Source organism: Eretmochelys imbricata, chromosome 4 (genome assembly GCF_965152235.1).
Source record: "Eretmochelys imbricata isolate rEreImb1 chromosome 4, rEreImb1.hap1, whole genome shotgun sequence".
NCBI lineage: Eukaryota > Metazoa > Chordata > Testudines > Cheloniidae > Eretmochelys > Eretmochelys imbricata.
The window spans coordinates 13022779-13029228 of NC_135575.1; the positions used below are offsets into that span (position 1 = coordinate 13022779).

Consider the following 6450-nt stretch of genomic DNA (forward strand, 5'->3'; position numbering starts at 1 on the left):
CCGTGGCCCCGCCCCCTCCCCCGTGCCGCCACTTCCGGCCCCACCCCGCCGCACTGGAGGCGCGTGCGTGAGGGGCGCGAGCCGGAGCGACCGCCCCGAGCGCGGCTCCGAACCGCCGCTTGGAGAGTCCCTCGCTCCCCCGGGGCTCACGTCGCCCAGAGAGAGGCCGCGGCTGGCGCGGGAGCTGGAGCAGGGTACATCCGGGGGGGGGTGGGGCGAGTATGGGTGAGGGAGGAGTATCGGGGGGGCTGGAGGAGTATGTCTGTGCTGGGAGGAGTTTTGGGGGGTCTGTGTACTGGTGTGGGTATTGGGGGGTCTGTACGGGGAGGGGACATTGGAGGGGTATGGGGGGGGTCTGTGTACTGGGAGAGGGTATTGGGGGGTCTGTGGGGTGGGCATTGGGGGGTATGGGGAGGGGGGTCTGTGTACTGGGAGAGGGTATTGGGGGTCTGTGGGGTGGGCATTGGGGGGTATGGGAGGGGGTCTGCGTACTGGGGTGGGCATTGGGGGTATGGGAGGGGGTCTGTGTACTGGGGTGGGCATTGGGGGTATGGGAGGGGGTCTGTGTACTGGGGTGGGCATTGGGGGTATGGGAGGGGGTCTGTGTACTGGGGTGGGCATTGGGGGTATGGGAGGGGGTCTGTGTACTGGGGTGGGCATTGGGGGTATGGGAGGGGGTCTGTGTACTGGGGTGGGCATTGGGGGTTTGGGAGGGGGTCTGTGTACTGGGGTGGGCATTGGGGGTTTGGGAGGGGGTCTGTGTACTGGGGTGGGCATTGGGGGTTTGGGAGGGGGTCTGTGTACTGGGGTGGGCATTGGGGGTATGGGAGGGGGTCTGTGTACTGGGGTGGGCATTGGGGGTATGGGAGGGGGTCTGTGTACTGGGGTGGGCATTGGGGGTTTGGGAGGGGGTCTGTGTACTGGGGTGGGCATTGGGGGTTTGGGAGGGGGTCTGTGTACTGAGAGAGGGCATTGGGGGTATGGGAGGGGGTCTGTGTACTGAGAGAGGGTATTGGGGGTCTGTGTACTGGGTGGGCATTGGGGGTTTGGGAGGGGGTCTGTGTACTGAGAGAGGGTATTGGGGGTCTGTACTGGGGTGGGCATTGGGGGGTATGGGAGGGGGTCTGCGTACTGGGAGGTCTGCATACTGGGAGAGGGTATTGGGGGGGTCTGTACTGGGGTGGGCATTGGGGGTATGGGAGGGGGTCTGCGTACTGGGAGAGGGTATTGGGGGGTCTGTACTGGGGTGGGCATTGGGGGGTATGGGAGGGGGGTCTGTGTACTGGGAGAGGGTATTGGGGGTCTGTGTACTGGGGTGGGCATTGGGGGTTTGGGAGGGGGTCTGTGTACTGAGAGAGGGTATTGGGGGTCTGTACTGGGGTGGGCATTGGGGGGTATGGGAGGGGGTCTGTGTACTGGGAGGGGGTATTGGGGGTATGGGAGGGGGTCTGTGTACTGGGAGGGGGTATTGGGGGTATGGGAGGGGGTCTGTGTACTGGGAGGGGTTCCTGGGGGGTGCTGGAGTGGGTACCTGTGGCCTCATTCTCAAGGGGCGAGGGCAGTGTTGCTCCTTGGGATGGTGGCAGGGCGGCTGGTGCAGGCCTAAGACACAGTGGCAGCCAACTGTCAGTCACGCCTCCCTGCCTCTTCCTCTCCCCAGGGCTGGGAGCTGGGGCTTGTTGGGTGGGATCCGGTAGCTGTGGCTGCAGTGGAGGGACCCATCAGGTGTGGAACCAGCTGTTTCTGAGCTGCAGCATCTGCTCCACAAGAATCTTGCACATTTCATCTTATTTGAAAACTCCGCTTGGACAGAGGGTGGAAGATCAGAAAAGGAAATGTTGGGGAAACCTGGACATATGGTAACCCTATGCCACCCCCCATGCCACTCCTGGACCCCCCCCCCCCAGAGCCACTCTGAGCCCCTGTCACCCCCACGCAGCACCACTCCCAGACCCTCACGCAGCACCATTCCAAACCCTCCTGCAACACCACCACTCGTAGACCTCCCCATGGAGCCATTCCAAACCCTGTCACTCCCCCACAGTGCCACTCTGCACCCCCTGCTATCCCCAACAGCACTGCTCCCAGTTCACCCCAAGCTACTCTGAGCCCGCATCGCTCCTCACAGAGCTACTCCCAGACTCCCATCACCTCCGCACAGTGCCACTGCCAGACTTCCCCCACAGCCCTCCCAGAGCCATTTTGAGCCCCCCTTCACCCCAACATGAAGCTGCTCCCAGGTCACCTGTATAATATCCCCTCCTACTAACCCCCTCACTCAGAGCCAGCCCCCTACATACATATAGCCACTCCCAGCTCCCCTCTGCATCCCACAACTGCCTTCTCCTACACACAGCTACTCCTAACCCTGCCCACAACTACTCCCAGTGCCCCTTTCCCCCACAGTCTCTCGTAACTTTCTCCCTCCTCCTCCCCCCCGGACGTATATAGCCACTCTTAATCTTCACGCATGCCTGCACACAGTAACTCCCAGCTCTCTTCCCCACACATACTGTTGGAATTATTTTTTATACAGGTGTGATGTTCCTTAGGATATGATATGGACTGATGTGTCTCCTCAGTTCTCCAATCTGGTCCTGCTGTCTCAGCCTCTAGCATGGAAAATCACTCTCAGCTGAATTGTATGAGTGTTACAGCTAACCATTCATTAATTACGTTCTAGGGCAACACCAGCAAATGCCCAGGCCCAGACTGGTGCTCAGAAATGTGCATCTTGTACTACCTAGCTCTTTCCTTCTGTGCAATACAAGCTCATAGAAAGTCTGTCATTTCAATAATAGAAAGTGATATGCACAAATCTTATTATCCAAATGGAGGCTCCCAAACACTTCAATCCAAACACACACCGATTTAGTTAAAACAAGTTTATTAACTACAGAAAGAAAGATTTTAAGTGATTGCAAATAATGAGGCATAAAAGTCAGTATTGGTTACAAAGAAAATAAAGGGCAAAAATGTAAACTAATACCTAACATAGCAAGCTAATTGAAATCAAAGCAAATGCAAGAGGACTGTTGGCCCTTAACTAAAACTCAGTGGGTTTTTTTGGTTGGCTAGCTCCCAGTACCAAAAGGAAAAGGAAGGGTTGAGGGGAAATCGGGACTCTGAGACTGACACTCCTCAGGGGCAATGGGGAGAGGCCAGTGCTCCAGGTCAGCCTGATTGATGTGGCAGGCAGTCTAAGGGCAGAGGCAGGAGGCCGGGGGGGGGGGGGTCCCATCCTCCATATGAGCTGGAGCTGCCTAGGCCAGAATGGGGCCAAGCTAAGGAGAGAGCAGGAGCTCAGGCTGAGCTGGGGAGCAGAGCCATGCCAGCCAGAGACCATCAGAGAAGCAGCCTGAGCTGGGGAGAGTGGCAGCAAGAGTCAGAGAAGCAGCCCAGAGAGCAGATCCATGCTGGGAGGAGAGCTGCAGCAACCAGAGCCAGAGGGGCCAGAAAAGCAGCCCAGAGAACTGGAGGCAGAGCAGCAGCAGTGCTGAGGCAGAATGGAAGTGAAACTGGAACAGTCCAGAGCTGGCTGTGGTGAACAGCTTGGGAGAGCGAGGGGGATCTGGGCACAGCACCCTGCACAGGGAGATGCCACCAGCCAAGAGGCCTTGCAGACCAGATTTGGAGGGGATTGTAACCCTGAGCGGGGCGGCGGGGCGGAGTGGAGAAGAACGCTGGGAAGAAAGGTCCTGCCAACTAGAGCCTGAAGGCGTGTGGCCACCACCAGAGCAAGTGTCCACCAGCAGCATCCCTGCAGCACAGTCAGGGCCTGGACAGGAGGCCTGGCATATGTAAGGAATGGACTGTGAACTTCTCTTATACTCCAGAGACAGCTGTTTGTGATGTCTCTATGTCACTGAGCGGGGTTATGTGTTTTCCTTAACCTTTCCCATTTTTTCCTTATTTTTTTTAAATTGACTGCTGTTTAATAAATTGTAATGGCTTGAAATATATGTAATGATCAGTGGGTCAGGGAAGCGTCCAAAATGGAGAGAGTACCTGGGAGTAGGGACACCCTAATCCTGTCCTACGTGACCATGACAAGATTGGGGGTTGAGCCCCCCGGGAATCCTGGCCCCAGTTTTGTCAGGGTTACGAGGACTCTGCCACACAGGAGAGTGGAAGGGGAGTCCTCGAGGTCAGGCGGGCCTCTGGGTAAAAGGAGTGGGAACGAGGACTTGGATCCTTTCGCTAGCCCAGGTTTCACCGGGGTAGTGTATAAGCCAGGAAAGTTCCCCACAAGAGCGGGACCAATCCCATTTACACAAAGGCTTTTCTCACCACATGATTTTTGCAGCCTTTACTAGCTGAAAGCCTTCCAGCCAGGACCCCTCCCCCAGTCCAATGTTTCTTGAGGTCATGTTACTGCAGTGAGCAGAGAGGAATGGAGGTGAGAGGTGATTTGGGGCCTCTATTCCTCATTTTTGTCTTTTCCTCCTCTTTTAGAATAATCTCTAGCTGGGGTCCAGGTGACAGCAAGTCTGTTTTGGATGGGAACCCCCAGCTGTTTATTTGCCAATAGGTGAATTTCTTGCTTACACCATCTCCCCCTTATCTGTTGTTTCAGATAGCCGTCGCTCATCAATAGGGGAATGTGTTCCAATTTATGTTGGTCCTTGTTATGTTTGCATGGATCAGGACTGACGTGAATTGGAACACATTCCCCTATTGTACAGTACAGTACTGTACTTGCATCCGCCAGCGACGTTCAAGGCTTATTACCTACGGAGGACATTCTCCATTCTGATTAAGGAGCCAGCAGGTGAAGGAAAGCCCAGTTTAAAGGAGTTTTGGAAGTCCTACAACATCTTGAACGGTGTGGAAAACATTGATGCGTCGTGGGAAGTATGAACGGCGTTTGCAAAGTATGAACGGCGTTTGGTGCCATGCATGGCCAGATGCTGCCCACAGCTTCGTGGGATTTGATGCTGTTCCTGGTCTCGAGCAAGCAATTGTCAAGTTGGCAAAGTATGTCAGCTTTAAGAAGGTGGAGGAGGAGGATGTACAGGAGTTGCTGGAGTCTCAGGCTGAGCAACTGACAAATGAACTGATTGAGCTGGACGAACAATGGGTATCTGAAGAAAGCAAGGATGATGACGATGATGTAGGGCAGGAAGCCAGGAGTCTGATGACAAAGAATCTCTCCCATTTCTCTGGATTGCTAGATGAGATGACGGAAATCATACAGAGCAGTGATCCTTCTTGTGAATAGTCTGACAAAGTCTCCAGGGTTTTCAATGATGCAGTGGCTTGCTACAGGGAGATCTATCGTTCAAGGATTCATGCAGGAGAGCAGCTGTTGATAAAATCCTTTTTTAAGACTTCTGCAACCAAAAAGCAACCCAAGAAAATCCAGCCTTCACCTCTTCCTAAGTTTAGCGTAATCAACACTGTTTTATACTGTATTACTCTACTGTATTTACTGTATTAAAATGTTCTATGTGTTTGGTGTTAGTAGGGTTCTACATTATTTTATTCAATGTTTTATGTGTAAAATGTGTACTGTATAACTTTTCATTGTAAAAAGGTACACTGTTTAGGCGAAAAGAAAAGAGCATTGTCAAGTTGTGAATGCATCCCCCCCTTATTCCATTATTTCTTATGGGGAAAAATTCCCCGGTATACGTCGTTTGGGTATCCATCGCCCTTTTCAAGAACGCAACCGCAGTGTATACAGGGGACCCCCTTTAATAGTCCACTTGATTATGTTGACACCTGGTTGAGGTGCTGGCTAACCTTTTGTCTCTGAGGAACTGGTTTGGGCTGCTTTTTAAAAAAAAACTTGAAGCATGTCTCAGCAATGTCATACAGTAAAATCTTATAACTTTACAAACAATGTTGCCACATTTTATCAGAACAATAATGGTCAGTGAATTATGAGTTTTCAAATGATACCTCAAGGCATACTTTGTACAAAATTTAGCATGGTTTTGTATAAGTGGTGAACATAAGGGTACAGTCTGTCACAACAGGGTGTTACCACAACACTAATTTAACCATACATTCCTTTATTAAATCCAAAGACAATTATTATTAATACAATTGCTCTAAACATGCCTAAATAATAAGTAATTTACTACATTCAAACAATAACAAAACATAAGCATTTGATCAAGATACTTACAAACACACTAAACTCAGGCATGCTTAGACCCATATTGGTCAGCTCCAACTTGGTCAGGTAGGTCTTGGAAATGAACTCTTAAGGCATTTAACTTTTTTAATACCCTTTAACAAACAAGTGATGTCATTGCCAATTATTGGACCTTAGCTAAGGGTATATGAAGCCATTTTTTATATAGCCAATTATTTACTGTACCTAGTACCCAATTAACCGTATTTATTTATTTATATTTGTGTTATTTTTATCCCAAACTTTAAATAAAACAACACTGATATTTTGAAGCATCACTATCAGTTTAACACATCAGCTCTTTTTTC

The 6450-nt window shown here is 51.6% G+C and overlaps 1 long non-coding RNA gene across 1 annotated transcript; it reads left to right on the forward strand.

Annotated features, from left to right (window-relative positions):
• Positions 1-54: 54 nt before the first annotated feature.
• Positions 55-5460, forward strand: LOC144263845 (uncharacterized). The gene is made up of 2 exons (XR_013345853.1): positions 55-194; positions 4577-5460. It is a non-coding gene; the product is annotated as an uncharacterized LOC144263845 (long non-coding RNA).
• Positions 5461-6450: the final 990 nt, after the last annotated feature.